This window comes from Rattus norvegicus, chromosome 10 (assembly GCF_021556685.1).
Source record: "Rattus norvegicus strain SHRSP/BbbUtx chromosome 10, alternate assembly SHRSP_T2T, whole genome shotgun sequence".
NCBI lineage: Eukaryota > Metazoa > Chordata > Mammalia > Rodentia > Muridae > Rattus > Rattus norvegicus.
This window is the reverse complement of record NC_141543.1, coordinates 39,992,918-40,016,970: the sequence shown is the minus strand read 5'-3', so window position 1 is coordinate 40,016,970 and position 24,053 is coordinate 39,992,918. Positions and strand designations below refer to the sequence as shown.

At 46.9% G+C, this 24,053-nt stretch overlaps 1 pseudogene; it reads right to left on the bottom strand.

Annotated features, from left to right (window-relative positions):
* Nucleotides 1-1,698: 1,698 nt before the first annotated feature.
* Nucleotides 1,699-2,169, bottom strand: LOC148002843 (large ribosomal subunit protein eL29 pseudogene; annotated as a pseudogene).
* Between the last annotated feature and the right edge of the window lie 21,884 nt (nucleotides 2,170-24,053).

Below are 24,053 nucleotides of genomic sequence, written 5' to 3'. Positions count from 1 at the left end.
AGCCAGCAAGCCCGGGCACTTGATATTGGATCAAGCCTCCTGCTATGGCTTCTTCCTCTCTTACCCTTCATCATTCACATTTCTGTCTGCTGGTTTACTTCTCTCTCTGGCAAGTCCCTTTCTGAGCTTTCGAACCACAGCTGTTTGAAAAAAGTCTGTGGGGTTGCCTTTTGGCTTTTTTTGGTTGATTGATGTGGAAGGGCCCTACTCACTGTGTGTGGTGCCACCCCCGAAATAGTCCTGGATTCTATAAGAAAGCAGACTGAGCATGACATAAGGAGCAAGCCCTAAGCTAGTAAGCAGCACCCCTACATGACCTCCATTAACGGGGGAAGTCAGAGTGGGAACTCAAGCAGAGGCAGGAACCTGGAAACAGGAACTGAAGCAGAGGCTTACCTCACCCTTTCCTCCTTAAGCTACGTTGGTCATGGTCTTCATCATAGATAATCCTCTTCCTAAGCCAACTGTAACTCGCCATCATTCTGTACGCCGAAGTTCAGCCAATGGCTTTTCTGTTGGCCCCCAGAGCTGAAATCACTGGACTCAGTCTCTACTTTTCTTACCCCCAGTCTCCATCTTAAACTTGGGAGGCCTGCTTGATGCAACTCCCCTGCATCACTTCCCTTCCATCCCTCATTGCACTGAAGCCCCTCCACCCAACCCAGAAATCTATCAAAAATGAAATTTTCACCATACGCTTCTGCCTTATTTCTTTATGGAGCTTGAGAAATCGCTCAGAAGTTAAGAACATGTACTGCTCTTCCAGAGGACTCTAATTCGCATCTCAATACTCATGATAGCTTAAAACTGCTCCTTTCTGGCCTCTGTGGGCAGTAGCACTAGTGCGCACACACACACACACACACACACATGCACATACATACACACACACACACTCATATGCATGTGTACACGACAAAATAATTTAAAATGAAAATAAATCTTCTTTTAAAAAAGACTTCTACTGAGTCTCTGAAAACAGAGAGCTCAGGAAGTTTAGCTAGGCCTGCCCTGTTCCCAGTCCCAACACCCAGGCTACTGTGCTGGCAATCGTAACTCAAGCCAAGGTTCTCATCCCTACAGGCCCAGATTCTCACATCTGTTTTTCTTCTGCCTCCCCCTGCCTGGTCAGATACATTCTCCTCCTTGCTCCTCTGAATGAGGAAGTACCTACCTAGCTGTGATGAGGAAAACACCTTTACAGCCCATTAGCCATGTCCTGGGTCTGGTCTGGTAATAGCACCTCTAACATTTTCTGCTCCACCCCCACTCCACAGTGGCTCTATAACATGCACCTATCATGTCATATACTGTGATAGGCTCTGTGCATGAGTCCCTGGGCCATCCAAAGAAATCCAGGGAAGAATGCTCTGCAGTTCACAGGAGCGACTCAAGCAGTAGGATGTAGACTTGGAACTGCCAAAGGCCATAAGCTCAAGAAAGCTGACTGGAAGTCAACAGAGGGTGAAAGGGATAGGGTGGGGGAGCAGGGCTAAGAGAGTATGTGAACACCTAGATAAAGCTGTAACCTATGCTGACACTGAAATTTTCAGTTGTGTGAATACATGTCTTTTTTCTTTTTCTTGTCTTGAGTTTATTTGTAAAAACAGCATAGGACACTCACTGATCATCTGCAAATAGTGCATAGGTAAGTGTGTCACAGCAGTCCATCTGTCCTCACAGTGGCAGGAGCCTTTTCTATGGCGCCTTCCCAGGGGCCTGGGCACCTTTGGGAGCCTGGGCTGGAGCTGAAGCCTCGGCCTTAGCTGGAGCTTTGGCCTCTGCCTTTGTTTGAACCTTGGGTTTTGGTTGGCAGAGCCTCGGACCCTTGGCCATGTAGCTTTGAATCCTCTTCCCAAGCTTGGGGTGAGCGATGAAAGCCAGACGGCTGAGTCTGCGACTGGGGCCCTTTTGCATCTTGGGCTTGATGGCCTGAGGCTTCACGAGGGCCATGGTGGCCTCTGCGCATGCTATCACTGCCTTGGCATTGTTGGCCTGCGTCTTCTTCAGGTCTTTCTTCTTGTGCTTCTGGGCAAAGCGCATTTTCCTCAGGAACTTGGGGTCAACCCCCTTAAGAGATTCGTATCTTTGTGACTGGACTTCTTTGGTGTCGTTTTTGTGCCATTTGCAGGACTGGTTGTGTGTGGTGTGGTTCTTGAACTTGGCCATGTCTGCATAGTAACCTTCGACTCCCACAGTGTCTGGGACCAGAAGAGAAAGACAATGTCTTTTTCCGCTTACATTGTTAAGAATTTTCTTCTGGTTGCATGCTATGGGAGGAACCACAAGTGACTCTTTTTCTGGGCACAGTGAGTGACTCTTCCCACCTACTCCGTGTTATCTGTTGTACTTGGTATAGTACGTTTGATGTGTGTCACCCCAGTTTGACCATGAACTGTCAAGGGTACACACGGAGGTCAATTCATCATAGCCTTGTAGCATCAGCTCCAACTATAGTACAAGATTACTCCAGGATCTACTCCAAGAACGAATGAGTCCTCACCCTGGCTGGGAGAAGCTTCCTGAATAGGGCCTCATTCTTGTCTTGGCATCAATACTCATGCCTATGCTTCCCCCAGGCACTGACTGTCGAGGAAATGGGAGGAGTAAGAAATGGGGGAGGATCATTCTCCCTCCTCTGCAGCTTCCCCTGACCTGAACCTCCTGTGATCCTCAAACAGTTGGTGAATTTCAAGGGTTCTGTGTACTGGGACCACCAGCCCCTTCCTCCTCTCCCTCTGAAAACCCTTTGGCCTCTTATTCCAACACGAACTCTGGTTCTCAGACTCCAGAACAAACGCAGGGCAGGAGAGCTGAGTTCACTGTGTAAAGACCCCCTTGCCATCTAAAGAGGGCCCCTGCTCAAATCCCCAAAGGCAAATTAAACAGAAGACAGTGGGCATGGGAGGGGGTTAACACCATGGAAATAGTGCTCTGTCCCTGGAGTAAGTACATTTCCTTTCTTTTTCGCTCAAGCTAGTTTGAAGTGAGTTCCTGTCCATCAAAGGAGCAGAGACTCAAGGCCAGTGCTGCCTGAGACCACAGATTGTCAGAGTGTGAGCACAGGAGCTTGGAGGAAGAAGGGAAGAGCCAGGCAGAGCCATGGTCTCCATGGGAAGCCTACAGAAGGAAAGCACACACAGAGGTCCAACATAATGAGAACTTGAGGTCTCCCACTCACAAGGATTGAGGGAACACAGTGTCACATTCCAAGTCCTCTTCAGGCAACCAAGGGCCAGAAGCATCAGGCATAAAGTCGCATGGTACTAAAGTTCCTGCGTTCCATGTGCAGCCGCAGTGACCTGCCTGGGAATTTAGTGTCAGTGGAAGAGAGGACGAGCATCCCTGTCAGCAAAGCTGCCTGCTTCAATCCCACCCATGCTCAGGGCTGTGCCAGGCTACAGACCAGTGCGTCTCAATGCTACTCTGTTGTCAGTTATTTTGGCTGAACCACAGACCCACAGAAGGGTCTGGAGCATCTCAGTCCACAGGCTGAGATCGTGGCATGGGAAAAATCTGTACCTTCAGAGGAAAGAGTCCTTGCTTCTTCCTGCTCTGGCTTTATTACCAAGGCCGTCTGCCAATTTGGTGTGTGTGTGTGTGTGTGTGTGTGTGTGTGTGTGTGTGTAAAGATATATTCTCTCGGCACATTTCAAGCATGACTGTAGTTGTCACGGCCTGTGCTCATTCTGCAGAATTTATTTTTCCTGCCTCAGTGGGTTTTTTTTTTTTTTTTGGCCTGTAACTCACACTTCCTATTTTGTACATTTTCAGTGGGTGAGTGGATGATCTCTATGGAAAGCTGGTAAATATAAAACACAAACACGATGCCGATTAGGTAACACGGTAGCATCTTTGTGACCCTCTTCTACTTCGCACTGTAGCCAATACCATCACCTGGCATCTCAGAGCCACAGGTAATTCCCATGTGGGCTCCACTCTTCACGCAACCAACCAACCAATCTCTACTGATTGGCGTCGGCTCTTCCTGAAGTTGGCTGAGTAGAACAGCACCAGGTAAACAGGCATGTGCCCAGTTGTACATTATCTCATTGGAATAGTGCTATACCAGAATATATACATTTTAAGATCTTTACTACATGCTGCCGAACTTTTCTCTAGAAGTTTGTGCACATGGATGCTTTCTGAAGCATTCTGGGAAAGGCCCTTCTCATAGAAGATGATGTCTGCTTTTGTTGGTGGTTTGTTGTTGTTTTGTTTTTTGTTTTTTTGGGGGGTTTTGGGGAGCTACTTTATTGGGTTTTTATACCTTCCACCCTTCTGACACTTACTCCACCCCAATTCTTCCAATCCTCCAATACTAGGTAGGAGAGAAAGGTTAGAGGCAAGTCCAGTCTCCAACATAAGGATATCTCTAACCACCAATCTAGCATTCCAGCATTCCAGCATTCCAGCAATCCAGCATTCCAGCAATCCAGCAATCCAGCAATCCAGCAATCCAGCAATCCAGCAATCCAGCAATCATCCAGCAATCCAGCAATCCAGCAATCCAGCAATCCAGCAATCCAGCAATCCAGCAATCCAGCAATCCAGCAATCCAGCAATCCAGCAATCCAGCAATCCAGCAATCCAGGAATCCAGCAATCCAGCAATCCAGCAATCCAGCAAAAGTAGCACCAGGAGCCACCAGCAACCAGAACCAGCAGCACTGGGAACCAGCAGCAGGGACAGCAGCAGGGACAGCAGCAGGGACAGCAGCAGCGAGCGTGTGGGACACACCCGAAATAACAAACAAGACAGATCCTTGCAGGCAGAGCTTTCTCCTTCTCTCTTCACTCACTCATGGCCTCCCAGCTGCTAGACCTGAGGAGGCAGCCTGGGCAGCTGACAGGATAGAGTGAAGAAGGCTTTATGGTCAGGAGAAGAGAGGAGGAGTGAAAGGAATGCTCCAGAGACTTGGAGGATTGCACTCTTAGGCCAAATCAAACAAGTAGCAATGTGGCTGATACCAGCTGGGAAGTAGGAACAAAGAACAAGTATGTTCTTCCCAGACCCATGTAAAACCTTCTAAGCCTGGGATACTCTACCTGGGCCAAGATGGCAGCTGTAAATTGGGGGCTATTCCCACAAATCTGTAGTTTGGTCATTCTACTTACATAGGGCCCCAGAGAAAGTTTGGGCATGGGCACTGCTCCCTCTGTGTGTGTGTGTGTGTGTGTGTGTGTGTGTGTGTGTGTGTGTGTGTGTAACTCTGACTTTATAGAGAGTCCAAGAAATCTCTTAAAGTAAAACCCAATCCTGGTAGAATAGGGCTTGCATTCTAAATTAAACTTGGCTATAGGGGGAAAAATAAGTAAAGCTATTTTTTTGTTTGATTGATCAACGTCCCCTGCACATGGATGTCACCTGGAAATAGGGAGGGTTTCAGGATTTTCCTTAAAAGACCTTTCATGTCTTCTGATGTCAAAAGTCATTTCTGCACCAAGTGTGTGAACTCTGAGAGATGAAGGGCTGTGTGGAGTCTGTCTGACAGAAGCTGAGGCCTTCGGTGCTCGGATGCAGGGATCCTACTCGTCTCTCTCTCCCTGTTTTCTGCTCAAAATATCCTCTGACTAAACCCAAAGGGAAGTCAAAAGAAATAAAATAAAAAAGCCCTTGATGGGGTTCACATGGTCAGACTCCTAGGATATAGAAGAATGGAGAAGGGTCTGGAACAAAAAGTGTCCAGGTGAGTTTCCACCCTTTGCAAAGTAGGAGTTGGGTGAGGTCATTTTAATCTCTCAAAGTCCACCCCTAGGGATATATTTCCTCCTGCAGGTTTCATACCTAAACATTTCATAACTTCCCAAAACAGTGCCACCAGCTGGGGACCAAGTGTTCAAATACGTGAGCCTACGGGAGACTTTCCTCATTCTAACCACCACTATGGCTATGCATAGAAATTGTCACTGAAGGGCTCTCTTATAGGGAATGCCAGCTCTCTGAGCCAAAGGACAAGCTCTGTTGTCAAAAGAGACTCAGGGACTCTGAGAACTCAGAGTCTCTCTGTTCCTAGCCCATGTCTCGGGGTGTCCTCTCTATGCCCTTTGCATGTATAATGAGTCCAGCTATGCTGACTATTTAGTTGTTTTTGTCATTCCTTAGACCCAGACCCTAGACTTGCTCTTCAGCCTTATGTATCCTCCCTGCTCCCCAGGGGCTGGGACTGAGGCAGGAGGGCATTAGAGAGAAGGGACTAAGCAGAGAAAGGAAGGACCCCCCTCTACCTTCCTAGTTCTGATCATCTATCTCATCCTGCCTGACAGTGAGGAATTTTGACGTAACTAACCCTGCCATCTGTAAAAGAACTGTACTTTCTTGTCTGAGAAGCATCAGAAGTCAAATTGTTAAGAATAGATAACATGCCGGGCGTGGCGGTACATACCTTGTGGTACATACCTTTGATCCCAGCTCTCACAAAGCAGAGGCAGGCAGATCTCTGAGTCTGAGGCCAGCCTGGTTTACAAAATGAGTCTAGGACAGCCAGCCAGGGCTATTACTGGTTGCTCTTACAGAAAACTCAAGTTTGGTTCCCAGCACCAACCACATGGTGGCTCCCAAACACCTTTAGCACCCTCTTCTGGTGCGTGTGCGGGCACACACACACAGACACACACAGACACACACAGACACACACAGACACACACAGACACACACAGACACACACACACACACACACACACACACACACACACACACCATAAAGAGTAAAAGGGAGGCTATTGAACTGTGCCTCAACCACAATCCTTTAACTCCAGTTTCTAAGTAACGATTTTTAAATCAGGGGTTTAGTCTCCATTGATATTGCCTTCTAAGCCTGCACAGCATGCCTAAGTGTCTTATCTCCAAGGAAAGCATTCGGTGGATAAGAAAACAAAGTATACCAGAATATACTTTCCCTTGTATCTAAGCTTACTTGCAGATTAAGTGGCTTCAAGACCGTAAGTCGAATTTGGAGCTCCTGTTGGGTCTCTTGGGCACATCCCTCCTCCAGCAATCGAATTCGAGTCTAATCGGTAATCTCTGATCCACTCTGAAATTTTTTTTTTCTGTGCTGAACGTCACCTTCCATGTATACCTGAATAGAGGTTCCTGGGGCTCTCAGGGGGGTTCCCCAGGTTGCACTGCCTGCAATTGGTGAGCTTGCCGTACCTCCTGGTGTCAGTGATGAAGCTATCTTGCAGGTTACCATGGAGATCTTGAATGTTCTGCCCCCATTCACATCCCTTCTGTCTATTTCCTCTTGTTATCAAGTACATTTCTAGTACATTGCTTAAACTTTTAGTGGATGATGCTCATCTTAAAACTTTCCTAGGGGCTGGAGAGGTGGCTCAGCGGTTAAGAGCACTGGTTGCTCTTCCAGAGGTCCTGAGTTCAAATCCCAGCAACCACATGGTGGCTCATGACTATCTATAATGGTATCTGATACTCTCTTCCGTCATGTAGACCTACAGGAAGACAGAGTGCTCGTAAACATAAACAGATAAATCTTTTTTCTTAAAAACCTCTTCCAGGGGGGCTGGAGAGATGGCTCAGCAGTTAAGAACCCCGACTGCTCTTCCAGAGGTCCTGAGTTCAAATCCCAGCAACCACATGGTGGCTCACAACCATCTATAAAGAGATCTGATGCCCTCTTCTGGTGTGTCTGAAGACAGCTACAGTGTACTTATATATAATAAATGAATAAATCTTTAAAAAAAAAACAAACCTCTTCCAGTACAGTATCTGAGGTTTCATTTTCAAAAGTGAAGGGCTCACTCTCAGTCGGCCCCTGTCTGAAACGCCTAGTGGAAGATTTAATGTAAGAAATCAACTTATGACAACTAAAATGCCACTCTGAAGAACATGGTAAAGGCTCTTGCAGTCTCTAGCATAGTCATAATTTGTGTTATTTTTGCAATTATAAAGAAAAGGGGGTTCCCATTTTTGGTGACTTTGCTGGCAGTTTTTTTTTTCCTTTTGAGAATTATTTCCTGCATCCTAACCCCATCTAACCAGACTGAACTGACACAATACTATTTTGTTGGTAGAGTTAAACACAGAGACATTAGGAGCTGGAAAGATGGCTCAGTGGTTAAGAGCACTGACTGCTCTTCCTAGAGGTCCTGAATTCAATTCCTAGTGCCCAACAGCAGCTCACGAGTGTCTGCAACTCCAGGATCTGACAACTTCTTGCAGACGTACTTACAGGCAAAACACCAATGCACATTAGAAACAAAACACAGAGTTTTAAAAAATACCTCTCTGAGCTCAGGCATTAATCTTAAGTGTTTGTTTAAAATGGAGCAAGTGCTGTGTTTTAGCATCTTCAATCAATCCTTCCCTAGGGTCTATAACTAACCATTTACTTCATATGTTGTAGTGAAACTTAGTAGTCAGTCACCTTTCAAAGACAGAAATGAATTCTATGTTTCAAATGCTCTTAGGTTACAGTGAAAACTAGCTTTAAAACTTCACCCCTAGTAACATCTCAGTACTTCCCGTGTTCCAGCTGGACAAGCTTGCCCTGCGGGAGGTTCCCCATGGCAGTGTGGGGAAGCCTGAGCAGGTCTAGCCTCGGGGAATACAATGAGAACATCAGTCATGCTCTTGAATGTATTTGAATGTCACTGCTACATCAGAAGGCTACAAAAGTTTCCAACAGACTTAGTTTCAGATCTTATCTGTCCTGTAACAAGTCACAAACCATTAGACCTTGTCCTGTGTGATACTATTCCCAGGAAGATGGGAATAAACATTTACTCACCCCAGGTAGGAAAGTGATGAGGGACCACAGAGAGGATACCACTGAAGTCCAACTTGGTGACAATGAATTTTATTGGGGTTACTTACTACAGAAGATTGCCCCAAAGACAGGTGCATCACCAAACTCCCTCCCCGATCTATGTGCAGCAACTCTGGGAAGCTGGGAATCTCGAGGGCACTTCAACACCTGTAGACATCTTTCTAAGTTAGAGAGTGTCCTTTCCTGGTATCTTGACTGATCCTTAGCTGCTTCCCAGAAACTTGACTGATCTGGCTCTTTTGGCAGCTCAGTTGGTCTGAGTTTGTCTCTCTGTAGTTCTTACAGTGTGTGTGTGTGTGTGTGTGTGTGTGTGTGTGTGTGTGTGTGTGTTTGTGTTTGTGTATTTGTGTGTGTTGCATGCACCTATAATATCATCACAGCCTCTATAAAACAGCACCTCTATAAACACACCCACCATCTTTCCTTGTGTGTGTTTGTAAGAACACTTACTGTGAGCTCTACTCTCCTACCACATTTTAGTGTGCATTGTATTGTTAACGGTAAGCCTGGAGCTGTGGAAATGCTCTCTGGATGCATTCAACTTGCATAACAGAAACTAGAACCTGCCAAGAAACAATGAATCCCCTACTCCCTCATCTCTAGCAGCTGCCAGTCTAACTCTGAGCCAGTGCTCAGTGCTTTATGTGTTAATGGGTGGAATCCAGCAGTGTTTGTCCCCTTGTAAATAGCTGACTTCACACAGCACAGCATCCTGCATAGCTACATCTGCCTGATTACAAACAGCAGACTTGCTATCTTTTGAGGGAATTTATTAGGAGTCCAGCAGAGTGTAGAAAGCCACCAGGACATTGTAACAGGCCGGGTGTCCAACAGCAAGGTGCTTTCTGCCTGCAGGGTGGAAGCAGTGAGCAGTATCAGAAACTGGGCATTGGATGTGTGTGTGAAGGGTGTGGTGAGTTTGGCCTCGTGCTACTTGTATTCTAATGTTAATTTGGATCCCCCCAAACTGCTTACAAGTGTTGCAAGAAGCTCCTGGGAACCTGCCCCCAATTGGTTCTGATTGGTAAATAAAAGTGCTAATAGCCAATAGCTGGGAAGGACAGACAGAGGCGGGATTTTGGAATTTCCTGGGTTTAGGAGGAGAGGAGAGGTGCCAGGCCTGAAAAGAGTGTGAGACAGACAGACAGACAAGCGTGGCCGCTGTGTGAAGGAGCTGGGAGAGCGGGGCCCAGAGAGGGGCCCAGTTGGGCAGTCCTCTGGGTCCAGAGCAGCCAAGATAGAACACAGAATTTAGTAAGTAATAACTCGGGATTAACTTCATGGAGGTTAGGCAGGGGCTCAGCTATAGAGCTGTTTAAGGCTCTATATCAAAATACAAAAGCTCTGTGTGTCTCTCATTCGGGAATGTAAACCACTGATGCGGGTAGTGAATCTGCCGACGGGGTTTATTTTTTAAATATTTAATTCTTCAGTAGGGTGTTGGTGAGGGTGTTGTACAGAGGAGTCACTTAGCCGGGATGCCATGACCTTTGGTAAAGAAAGAGAGCTAGGTCAAGTTAATCCTGTGGGGAGAGGACCTGGGGGATAAATGCCCTGACTTCTTGCTGCCCTCCCAGGAAGGCCTAATGGTTCATCCGAGAGGTTAGGCTCCCAGGAGAAGATGCACATCCCAGAGCTCCTGGGAAGGGACGCACAGTTGTTCCTCAAGGTAAACTAAAGGCACATCATACTTGCTACGTGCTTCTGAGTTCCCGCCTTAAAAGGTGGATATCCTACAACCCTGTGCTGTTTTGATGCAAGGAAATTCGTTCACGTTCCCTGGAGTCCAACCATAGGAATCCCTCTGAGACACAGCACAGCCATATGTCCTGTGGGGCCTTGGTGTCAGGACTACCCTGCATAGGTTCAAAACTGAAGGATGTCCAAGCCTCCTATTAAAAACAATGTTGCATTTACACCTGATTGAATTGTTTCTTCCCTATACATGAAGTCATCTTAGGTTACCTAGGACAAAATAAATGATACAATAAAAAATTCCGATAATATATTGGTTAGGGACAAGAAAAAAAAAGTCCACACAAGTTCAATGCATAGTTTTTAAGCCATTTGCTCACAGGGGCTCCTTTAATGAGCACCTAGCCTGGCCTTCTGTCTCCTCTTCCTCAAGCTCCTCCTGTGAGATGGCCCTCTGCCAATTCCTTGCACCCTATACCATGTTATCAAGAAAACCTTATTCTCCATCCATTGGATTCCAATACCACCCTGCACTGGCATCGTGTACTCTGATTGGGCTAGTCAGAGATCAGATCGGGGGACATGAGTTGTGAGTGACACGCTGGTCCAAGTGTGGGTGGGCTCTGCAATATGAGAACAATATGACCTTGGTGGGTGCAGTGGATCACTGTCATTGTCACCTTAACTAGTTTAGAAGCACCTAGATGACACACCCCTGGGTATGCTTGTGTTTTTAGAGGTTCAGCCAAGAAGGGAAGATCTATCCTGAATGTGGGCACCACTAGCCTATGGGCTGGAGTCCTGGATTACGTAGAGACAGGGAGAAGGAAGTGAGCAGAGAACCAGTGCGTCTCTTTCCGCCTGCTAACGGTGGATACATTGTGACAAGCCACCTGTTTCCGGTTTGATTGCTGTGAAGAGACAGCATGTCCATAGCAACACTTACAAAGGAAAAGACATGATTTGGGTCTGGCTTACAGTTTCAGAGGTTCAGTCCTTTCCTGTCATGGCAGAAAGCATAGTGGCATACAGGCAGACATGGTGCTAGAGGAGGAGCTGAGAGCTCTACATCTTGATCCGAAGGTGGAAGGAGACTGTGTGCCACACTGGGTGTAGCATGAGCATAGGAGACCTCAAAGCCCACCCTTCCTCCAACAAGGCCATACCTCCTAATAGCGCCACTCCCCATGGGCCAAGCATTCAAACACATGAGTCTGGGGGGGGGCATCCTTATTCAAACTGCCATAGCACCAAATCTCCTGCCACCATGCCCTTCTGCCATGATGAGCTATATCCCTTCAAACTGAGCCAAAAATAAACCCTTTCTTAGATCGTGGCTGTCCATCTGGTATCTTATCACAGCCGTAGGAAAGTTATTAAGGCTGGGGATGTAGGGACACGGAGTCACATGGTGACAGACGTTTCCTCACATGATAACTTGCCTTTGACTCCTCTGATGTGAGAAAGTTTTAGGAGAAACATGGAGGCCACAGACCCAGGAGACCTTGACAGACAGTCAGGCATGTTGCTAGAATGTAAGAACAAACCTGCTTTTATTGAACCTATTTTCATGGTTGCCTTCTATTTGTGGGAAATTAATCTAACTTTATATTTAACTTAGTAATGTCATGCTATAGTTCGAAAAATAATAAGGTTATTTAAATGAAAACAGAGAGACTCCTTTTAAACTCCAACTGGCAAGCAAATGTGAAGCAGTCGTGGTGATGGGTGTGTCTGGTAGACTGGAGATTCACTTGGTGACTGTGGTGACTTGGTTTGCTCCCCAGGGCTGCCTCTGCTTTCACTTCAGCCCTTTACAGTGGTCCATCAGCTTCCTGTGGCCACAGTAACAAATCCTTACAAGATAGGTGACTCAGAGCTCCACACATTCATCCTCCCACAGTTCTGGTGGCCAGAAGTTTGACTGTGCTCCCTCTCAGGGATCTGGGGAGAAGCCTTCTCATCCTCTTTCAGCACCTGGCATCCGCAGGCTGTCCTGGGACAGCCGATGTTTAAGCACCGCCTCTTCTTCTCGTCTGTCTCTCTTACTAAATGGACAGCTCATTGTACGAGCTGTGTTGAAGCGGCTGACACGGGCATATTTTTGGCTCAGAGTCTGAGGCGCAGGGAAGTGATGGCAACGGGAGCGGGAGGCATCTGGTCACCTTGTACACAGTTAGGAAACAGAGAGAGGGGAGTGCCGGTATGCGATCCGCTTCCTCCTTGAGCTTCAGTTGCAGCCCCAGACGACAGAATGATGCTGCCCACATTCAGGGTCAGTCTTCCCACCTCCATTAACTTAAACTAAACGGGCCCTCACAGGTAGGCCAGGAATCTGGTTTTCTAGGTGGTTCTAGAGCCTGTTAAGTTGACAACGCTATTGACGACCCCGCCCAGAAAGATGGAGCTTTGTCTGTTTTGCCGGATCTGTCTCAGATTCTGTATGCGCTGGTGAGGGATGCTCAGAAGACATACAGTGGCCAATGAGTACATGCATTTGGGGTGTAGGATGAAATGAGGCAGGATGAGATATCAGGCCCGGAGATTCCCAAAGCTCTGCTATAAACGGGCATCCATCCCCCAAAGGTCCTGGTTTGACATCCTTTATCTCCCGGATGGTATTATTGGGAGCTGGCAGAACCTCGGGAGAGGTCCCTAGCTGCCAGGGGCACACCTTTGAAGGGGACTATGAGATTTCAGCCCTTCCTGTCTCCCTTTGCTTCCTGTTTACTAGTTAGTTGAGCAGTTTTGTCCCATCATGACATGCTGCCTTGTCAGAGACCCAGGGCCCTGGACCGCCCGTTTTTAGACTGGAACCTCCCAAAAAATCACAAGCAAAATAGTCATTTCCCAGGGTGGGAGGTGCTCAGTGTGCAAGAGTACTTGTAGCGTAAGCATGGGAACCTGGGCTTTGAACCCCAGCCCCATAGAAACAGTTGGGCTTGGCTGTACGCCTGTAATCCCAGACAGCGTGAGGGAAGGGGCAGAAATAGGAGGATCACTGACCGGAGTACAAGTCTGCCTAACTTGGAGACATCTTAGTTCAGTAAGGAACTGGTCTCAAAAAAAAAAAAAAAAAAAAAAAAAAAACCCAAAGCAAAGAGCAATAAAGGAAACACCAGCAACCTCCGGCTTTCATGTATGTGCACACACACACTCATCCACATGAGCATAACATACACCACCACACACAGAGAAAGAAAGAAAAGTCAACTCAATCTCTTTATACATTAAGCAGTTTCTGAGGGGCTGGAGAGGTAGCTCAGCAGTTAAGAGCACTGTTGCTGGGATTGGGGATTTAGCTCAGTGGTAGAGCGCTTGCCTAGCAAGCACAAGGCCCTGGGTTCGGTCCCCAGCTCCGAAAAATAGGAAAAAAAAAAAAAAGCACTATTGCTCTGCAAAGGGCCTTGGTCGGGTTCCCGGCACCCACATCGACCGCCCGCATCTGGCGGTTCACAACTGTCTGTGACTTCAGTTCCAGTGGATCTGTCGTCATCCTCTGGCTTCCACAGGCACGGCATGGAAATGGTGCACACACACACACACACACACACACACACACACACACACACACACACAGAGAGAGAGAGAGAGAGAGAGAGAGAGAGAGAGAGAGAGAGAGAGTTAATTTTAAAAGACATTTCCAAATGGTTTCTCTGAACTCCAATTTCAATAAATTCTAAATAAACCATCAGTGACTTTTTTCTTTTGCATTTTTAAAGTAAAACAATTTCATTGTAGCCAAACAACAACAACAACAACAAAGGAAACGAGAAACCCAAAACACAATAGGAAGACATTCACCGAGCAATTCAAAAAGATCTTTCTCAAAAAGCGACTTTGCAGGGGCCTTGATCCCTGGTGTGTCTGTCCTGCAAACCAGGGAGGAAGCTCACAGTGTCCAGGATCCTTCTTGGTGACACTTGGAAGCCCCTCCATCCTGCAAAACCACACCTAGTCCTTGCCAAAATTCAGAGAAGAACACTGAAACTAGTTTCCAACTTGGAACGCTGAGTTCTGAAATGGAAAAGGCCCCTCTTCTGAGAATCTCGGGCTCTTTCTGCTGCTGAAGGCTTTGTCGAAGTCAAGCCCCTCCTCTCACTGGTGAGGAGATCTCCCAGCCCAGCCCCCATCTCTCAGAGAAAGAACAGAAACCTTGTTCGTTCGGCCAAGCTCGGAGTTTGAGCACCTGGTCCTTTCAACTGTGAGTCTGCAGCCAGTGCTTGTGGGCTGCAACAGGAAGGGCGGAAAGATCTGCCCCTGGGGAGCCTGGAAGAAGGGGCAGCCAAGAATGTGCTAGAGAACTCAGCCAGCACCCTGGGGGGGGGCGGTTAAGGGAGGGAGGTGGGTAGGAGGGAGGGACCCTAACTTCCTCTGGAGTGAAAATGGCTTGCTTGGCAGCCCAGGAGTCTGGTGGCTTCTCCTTGGTTTGTGGAAGCACAATTTAATACTACTTTTCCCCCAGCGTTCTTCCCGGGACTTGGGGGACCGTGAAGTTGACAGGCCCAAACAGCTGCAGTTCTGCTCTATGTGACCTTGCACACATGACCTTGTCTCCTTAACTACAGTTTCCTGTCCGTAAAATGGGCTAATATTAATAGTACCCCTGGTGGCGAAGGCAGCCCCCTCTAGGCTGGGTCTCCACTGTGGCATTTGCACCCCATGTCTATTCCCTTAGGCCAAAGGCCCCTCAGTCTAAGCAATACTGTTCTTGGAGGAGGAAGGGAGAGTGAGGATTGTTCCTCCCTCCCTCCAAGGCTCCAGTTCTGCATGCCTAGGTGGGTTCTCTCATGAGACCTGACCCTCTGGCCTTCTCTTCTCTGGCTTCCCTAGACTGTGGTCTATTCTTGGGTCACCTGCTCTAACACTTCTGGGCTGTTTATACTGATTGGAGGAGGGTCTCAGAAAGATGAAGATCTTCACCACCCTCCCAAGGTCCACCCTAGACCTTGGTGGGGGTTCTCCTGTGCAAGGATGGAGGGTTGTAGGCAGGGGGTCTGCAGGATCCGTCACGTCACCGCTGCAGCTCAGACTGACACCATCCCTTTCCTTTTGTGAAAAGATCCACAACCCCCTAAACCTGCACATTCACTCACTTCCCTGTCCTCCCTTCAAGCCTCCAGGACACCCCCACACCCCCACCCCAGCTCACTGTTCCTCTGGGATAGGACTGGGGACCCTTTCATGCCCTCACCCCAGGGTTTTACAGGCTGTGAAGACAGCCAGAGGCCCCTGCTGTTCATTAATGACTTTCAGACACAGCATGGAGCCCAACTGGACAAGGCAGGACAGCAGGAGGCCAGTCTGGGAAAGTGGGGGGTGGAGAGAGCTACCAGGGGAGTTGAGAAGACACAGGAGACACAGGGTCCTATAAGGAAGATCCAGTTGTGTCTGCTGAGCTGCAGGGGTTGCCTTGTGTGCCTTTGGCTCCTTCGTTAACGCTACCTAGTGCTCCACATGGCCATCTGTGGGCACTGCTCTGAAGATCGATGGTGTCTCTGTGGCTTGCTTGCACCTCATCTCATCTGCCTCCTCTCAGTGTGTATCTCCTGTAGGGGGCGATCCCCCTTCGCCTCTCCTCGGATCTCTTCGTGGTAACTTTGTGTCTATGGTCCCTTATGGTACACACCCCTACCCCACAACTCTCCTGGGGTCAGGGCACCACAAGCCAATTAGGTCTCAAGCTAGGATCCTCATGGATTCAGGCAGGCCTTGTGAATGGACCCCTTTGTTAGGAACCACCCAGATTCCAGAACCAGGTGCTCCCCCAGCCAGCCTTCAGTAACTGTGCCAGCAGCCACAGAAGCAGACAAATGAGATACTTGTGTCCTTTAAAAGGTCCTGACCATCACAGCCCATTCTCTCACTTCTGTTCCTTGCTCTGTCTCTCACTCTGTCTCTTTCTTGTCCCTGCCCAGAGATGCCGTTAAAACACCACCATGATAAATCTCTTGCATGAAATATGTTGTGTGGTGTGTGATCTCTGCCATTCCTTGGCTTTGATTGGCCAAGGCACTTTTCTGCAGAATCCCTAACACCCTTGCCTCTAATCTCGCTCTGTCTCTGTCTCTCTGTCTCTGTCTCTCTCTGTCTCTGTCTCTCTCTGACTCTCTCTCTGTCTCTCTGTCTCTCTCTGTCTCTCTCTCTGTCTCTCTCTCTCTCTGTTTCTCTCTCTCCTTTTCTTTTTAGTTTTTGTTTTTCCAAGACAGAGTTTCTCTCTGTAACAGCCCTGGCTGTCTTGGAACTTGCTCTATAGAGCAGGCTAGCCTTGAACTCACATAGATTCGGCTACCTCTGCTTCCTGAGTGCTGGGATTAAAGATGGATGCTACCACTGTTGGCCTGCCTCTGATCTTTCAAAGTTAGTATCTTTGGGACTACAAAAGTAGGACTGGTCCCCAAAGACTTTTACCCACATAAGATGATGCTAGGACTATACATCTTTTAGATACTATTACCCCTCGTAGAGCCCAGAAACAAATATGCTAATCTCTGATAGACCTGGTCTCATCCTACCCCAAAATAACTAAAGCAGTTGGTTAATGGTTTGAAACACGCAGACAAAATTATCTTGATTTGCTAATGAAATTATGGTACATCCAGAAATTCACAGGCGTCTTTTTGAAATACACTGCAAAAATCGATAAGAGGACTTAAGGATGAAATAGGATTTATTTTCAGCACTTGGGAATCAAACCCATGGGTCTTGTCCATGATTGGAAATAGAAAGGTATCAAACCCTTTCGAGAAAACTGAAATTGAACAGAGAGATCCAGAACATATTGAAAAAAGTCACATTCTTGGATAGCAAAGCACAATGTCATTAAAAATGACATTTCCCCATAAATTAAAATTTAAGCTTAAAGTGGTTTGGCTTCCAGGAGGGGTAGGGAAAAAGAGGCAAGGAGGAGGAAGAAATAAAGTTGAATGAAAGAATTTAAATGTTGGGGTTTGGAGAGATGGCTCGGTGGTTAAGGGCACTGACTGCTCTTCCAGAGGTCCCGGGTTCAAATCCCACAACCACATGGTGACTCACAACCATCTGTAATGAGGTCTCATGCCCTCTTCTGGTGTGTCTGAAGACAGCGACAGTGTACTTATATATAATAAATAAATAAATCTATTTTAAAATAATGTAAATGTTTAGAGCAGGACTGGAGAGATGGCTCAGTAGGTAAAGCACTTACCATGCATGCATGAGGAGCACATGGCAGCATCAGGCAAGGCGAGGTGGCACACACCTGTGAACCCCATACTCCAACAGTGAGGTTGAAGGAGATAGGAGAACCCCTAGAATTTCACGAGACAGCTTGCCACGCAAGAGACCTTGGCTCAAATAAAGTAGAGGATGAGGACTTGAAGTTATCCTCTGTACGCCACTCGCGCGCGCCATGATGCACACGTACCACAGTATGCTGCTCATGCCTGCACTCATATGCACACACATGCAAACACATCATACTCACAGTGTATACAGACTTTGTTAAAGTGATGGGGGGATTAATGAGAACAGCATGTTGGGAGCGGCTTGCATTTACAGTCTGGCACTGTGAGATGCGTGCTCTTCCCATGAACTGTTGGATTGCTGGAAGAGAGGCAGATGTCTTTTGCATCCAGCCAGAGAAGCACTGCCAGCCCAGCAGCTACAACTTCCCTCAAGGAGTCAACAGGAAGGTCCCAGATGCTCTCAGCCAGAGGAGGAATTAACATTTGGATATCTCACAGCTCTGCAACCCTGTAGGAGCTGGAAGAGCTCACTGTAGAATAGCAAAGACCTGCTCCCTCTACCTACAGAGTCACCCCAGTACAGGGCTTGATCCCACCGAAGCTCAGGAACCCTTCTGGTGATTGTGAAGGCCTCAAATAGACCATCGCCATAGTAGGGAGGAAAGGTGTGTAGGGGGCACTTTCTGCCTGTCCCATTGAATTATAGCCCTTAAACTCAGTTGGAAGTGTCCTTAAGTTCATAGTGTCAGCTATTAGTATAGCTGCCCCTAGTTTCATGTGACTGTTATGACAAACTACCACAATCTAGGTGGCTTAAATAGAAAAACTATTCTCTCATTCTTCTGAAGACCAGGTGCCTGAAATCCAGCATCAAAAAGTTGGTTCCTTCTAGGGGCTCTGAGAGAGAGACTCCATCTCATGTCTCTCCTTGTTTTGGTGGCTGTGAATAATTCTGGCATTCCCTTACTTGTGAACACACTGCTGAAACCTCTGATGCCCTCTTCATATGGCCTTCTCCCCTCTGTGTCTCCTACCTTCTGTAGGTACTTCAATTACTAATCCAGGATAATATCAAGTCCTTTCATTTGAGTGGCAAAACAAACAAACAAAAAACAAAAAACCCAACAAAACAAAACAACAAAAAAACCAAACCAACCAACCAACCAAACAAACAAACAAATAAATCATGTTCCAAGATTTCAGGTGAACATTTAATGTTGGGGAGCAGGGATGGGATGGAGAGACCTACATTCAACACACCACAGAGCTACAATGGGAATGTTGGTCCCAATCTCTACTTCCCATGAAGAACTGCAGCTGGAGTCTCTTCTTGGTCATGGAAAGGTGTGTTGTGCTTCGTGATGGGATAAGGTTGATTTCCTGCCTAGGGCAACTGGGATATTGAAGAGGCCACCAGATTGGCTCATTTCAAAATTTGCATTATGACTATGTACACAGGGCTGGGGAGACAGTTCAGTAGGTGCAGTGTCTATATGTCTTAGTTCAAGTTTCTATTCCTGTGCTGAAGCACCAGGACCAAAAAGCAAGCTGAGGAAGAAAGGGTTTATAATGTTAGCATTCCTCCTTGTCTCCACCCCACAGTTGCCTGGCAACAGCCAGGTATGCCTAACTCAAGATAAAGGGGCTGCTTGCCCCCTCTTCTCTCTCTCTCTCTTGGTCTCTTACTCTCTTACTCTCTCTCCCTCTCTCTCTTTTCCCATCTTTATTAAATTGGGTATTTCTTATTTACATTTCAAATATTATTCCCTTTCCCGGTTTCCAGGCCAACATCTCCTTCCCTTCTATATGGGTGTTCCCCTCCATCCTCCCCCCACTACCTCTCTCCCCCCAACAATTCCGTTCACTGGGGGTCCAGCCTTGGCAGGACCAAGGGCTTCCCTTTCCACTGGTGCCCTTACTAGGCTATTCATTGCTACCTATGAGGTCAGAGTCCAGGGTCAGTCCATGCATAGTCTTTGGGTAGTGGCTTAGTCCCTGGAAGCTCTGGTTGGTTGGCATTGTTGTTCATATGGGGTCTCAAGCCCCTTCAGTTCTTTCAGTCCTTTCTTTGATTCCTTCAACGGGGGTCCCGTTCTCAGTTCAGTGGTTTGCTGCTGGCATTCACCTCTGTATTTGCTGTATTCTGGCTGTGTCTCTCAGGAGAGATCTACATCCAGTTCCTGTCAGCCTGCACTTCTTTGCTTCATCCATCTTATCTAGTTTGGTGGCTGTATATGTATGGGCCACATGTGGAGCAGGCTCTGAATGGGCGTTCCTTCAGTCTCTGCTCTAAACTTTGCCTCCCTATCCCCTCCTAAGGGTATTCTTGTTCCCCTTTTAAAGAAGGAGTGAAGCATCCGCATTTTGGTCATCCTTCTTGAGTTTCATGTGTTCTGTGCATCTAGGGTAATTCGAGCATTTGTCCTAATATCCACTTATCAATGAGTGCATACCATCTGTGTTTTTCTGTGATTGGGTTACCTCACTCAGGATGATATTTTCCAGTTCCATCCCTTTGCCTACGAATTTCATAAAGTCATTGTTCTTGATAGGTGAGTAGTATTCCATTGTGTAGATGTACTACATTTTCTGTACCCATTCCTCTGTTGAAGGGCATCTGGGTTCTTTCCAGCTTCTGGCTATTATAAATAAGGCTGCGATGAACATAGTGGAGCACGTGTCTTTGTTATATGTTGGAGCATCTTTTGGGTATATGCCCAAGACTCTTACTCTCTTGCCCTCCTCCTTTTCTGTCATTCCCCTTCCCCTCTTTCTCCATGAGGTCATGGCCAGCTTCTATTCCTCTTCCTTCTCCTCTTCCTCTTTCTCCTCCTCCTCCTCCTCCTTCTCTTCCTCTCTCTCTCTCTCTCTCTCTCTCTCTCTCTCTCTCTCTCTCTTTCCCAACTCCCCTCCCCATGCCCTACATAAACTCTATTCTATATTATACCTAACGTGTGTGGCTGTACCTCATGGGGAAGGGATACCTCAGCATGGGCCCCACAGAGGCATCCCCTTCCACCTCATCATACCATGCCTCTATCAAACACATCCCTGGCTTCCTTTCCTTTTTACAGATCACAACATATCCAGCTTACACTTCCACATCTTAGTCCATCATTGAAGGGAGCTAGGACAGGAACTCAGACAGGGTGAGAACCTACAGGCAGGAGCTGATGCAGAGCCCATAGAGAAGTGCTGCTTACTGGTTTGCTCCCCACAGCTTGCTCAGCCTTCTTTCTTATAGAACCCAGGACCACCCTCCCAGGGATGGTATCACCACCCACCATGAGCTGAGCCCTCATCCATCAATCACTAAGAATATGCCCTACAGCCCAGTCTCACGGAGACATTTTCTTAATTGAGGTGCCCTCCTCTCAGATGACTTTAGCTTGTGTTGAGTTGACATAAAACTATCCAGTATCCTATGCAAGCATGAGTTCAGATTCCCATAATCCATGTAAAAGGTGAGCACAGCATCACCGGGGTTGGGAGAGGCAGAGACAGGTGGATCACACTCGGTTGTTGCCCCAATCAGTCTAGCTAAATTGATGAGTTCAGGGTTCAGTGAGAGACCCTGTCTAAAAAGATAAGGTAGAGAGTAACCCAGGAGGACAGTGACTTCTGGTCTCCGCATGTGCACACATGGGCACACGTATTCTGCACACACATGCAAATATATGCATGTGCCACGCAGAGAATCTATATATAGTGATGGAGAGAATTGCGGATGAGACATATTATTAGGAAGCATCTGAAGCGCAGGGGTGGGATGCTTCCCTGTGGGTTATTGGTCACAGAGGTCACGGGGGCCCCAGAGGTCCCAAAACAACTCAGGCTGTTGCCATTGCTTTTGGATGCCCATCAGAACAAGACTGTACTGCTGAAGATACCACCCATTTCATATGCATTGGAAGGAAATCAAGCTGGAACCGAGCTAGATGCTTCCTTCCTCTTTGTTGACTGGTTTTCATTGTGCTAGAAGGTGCTGTGCGGGCTGCTGGGGGTGGGGTGGGGTGGGGGATATCATCAAAAGCAGTGAAGCCTGTTTGCTTCAATACCGGTCTACAAGACAAAAGAGAGACATTGGTTCAATTGTGGCATGGTGGTTGGGAGGTAACTGAGTTTGAAGCCTGAGCTGTAAGTGGGAATCCATGCCTGGCCCTGTGAACCTGGGATGATGAGTCAGAGGTTTAGAGCACTGCCTGCTCTTCCAGGGGCCTGGGTTTCAAATCCTAGCACCCACATGGCTACCAAACAACTACTTGTAACTCAAGTTCCAAGGGATTTGATGTCCTCTTCTGGCTTCCATAGGCACAAACAGAGCACACAGACATACAACACCCATACTCATAAGACAAAAGTAAAAGTTAAAAGGCCCATGACTAGGGAGGTTATGGTTATAAGGGATAGCTACTGTTATTTTTCTAAATGGATAGTGTCTTCGTCAGAGTTACGGTTCCTGCACAAACACCATGACCAAGAAGCAGGTTGGGGAGGAAAGGGTTTATTCAGCTTACACTTCCACATTGCTGTTCATCACCAAAGGAAGCCAGGACTGGAACTCACACAGGGCAGGAAGCAGGAGCTGATGCAGAGGCCATGGAGGGATGTTTCTTACTGACTTGTTTTTCCTGACTTGCTCCGCTTGCTTTCTTATAAAACCCAGGACTACCAGCCCAGGGATGGCAGCACCCACAATGGGCTGGGCCCTCCCCTCTTGATCACTAATGGAGAAAATGCCTTACAGCTGGATCTCATGGAGGCATTTCCTCAAGGGAGGCTCCTTTCTCTGTGAATACTCCAGCTTGTGTCAAGTTGACACACGAAACCAACCAGTATAGATAGTTTGTCAAATTGCCTTATAAATATTCCGAATTGTACCGATAATTCGGATTAGAGTTGCCCCCAACCTTTGCTGGGGAAGCCTGTTTTTGCAGAGGACATTGGTTGATGCAGAGATTCATAATTGGCCAAAATGCTGTGACTAAGTTACTGCTGAGTGCTCAGTCCTAAACAAGACAGCTATGTCAATTCTTCCGAGGCTCAGGAAACATCAAAGAAGAGGGAACAGAAGGGACTTAAGAGTCAGGAGATGGGACAGAGGGCTGTGAAGTGCTGTAAAGACAGCATAAGATCACAGCAGCTATGATTACCTGCCCAAGGCCAAGCTTCTCAATAGTCCATCGTGGATAGGGGCAGGGCTCAGAGCTCCCACCTCTCACCGAGGAGCTGTTGGCAGTTGATGGCTACTGGGGGGAAAGTGACTCATCTTTCTGCAATGATGTGGACACTGGTAAGTTGCCCGTACTCTGGTAAATAGCCCCACACCCAGACTCATGTGAGAAGCCCTAATTAAATTTAGTAGATCATTAGAAAAAAGAAGACATGACAGGAGACTGGCAAATAGAGGGAGACATGTGAGGACTTGTTCTGGGGAACGGAGGAGACGAGAGAGTAATGGGGACAAATATACAAATTAGGTCAAAATGTATCACATGCATGTGAGGAAAGAAGAAAAAGTCTATACGGATTCAAACGATGTGCTCTTGGACTCAGTACCAGGCTTATGCTCCTGTGAAGGAACAGGTGGATCCCATTGAATTGGGTTAGAATGAGTTCAATCAGATTGAACTTAGTAGTAAGTTCAATTTACTTAATTTAATAGTAAAATGGCAAGAACCCAGAAAAATAAAGAGCCCAAAGAGGGTCTTAAAATGGCGTAAGCAAAAGTCAAAAGTTTAATTTTACCGTAGTCATCTCTACAGTTGTTTTGCTGATGACCCACACTTTTCTGTTTCGGCTCGAGGATCTTGGTTAGCTTTAAACATGAATGGAAAGGGTCTTGTTCTACTCTGAGCTCAAAATATATTCTTTTCTTCTTTTAGAAGTACTGCTGGTTTCTCTTTCGTGCTTAAAGCTGTGGTTCATTTCGGGAACTTGGTGTGGTGGTGGATGCCTACAGTTCCTGAGATGAATGAGGCAGGGGGATCTAGAGTTTGAGGCTAGTTTGAGGGTAAAAAGTATTTTTGCTTATTCATAGACAATATTTGAAAAGTAACAAAACGAGCCGCATACTGGGAGAAGGTATTTATAGACTATATTACAGGCAACTAGAATATGGAATACGTTGTTTTAAAAAAAACCCCACAAAAAACCCCTACTCATCAAAAAGAAAACAATATACACTCCCCAATTTTTTAAAAAATAAAACTGGGGAAAATCTTCATAAGGGAAGTGCAAATCAAAATCATGACAGGTCGCTACGTGCTTGTTAGCATTGCTAAGTTAATTATGTTTTAAAGATGTATTTATTTTTATTTTATATGAATGAATGTTTTGCCTGCTTG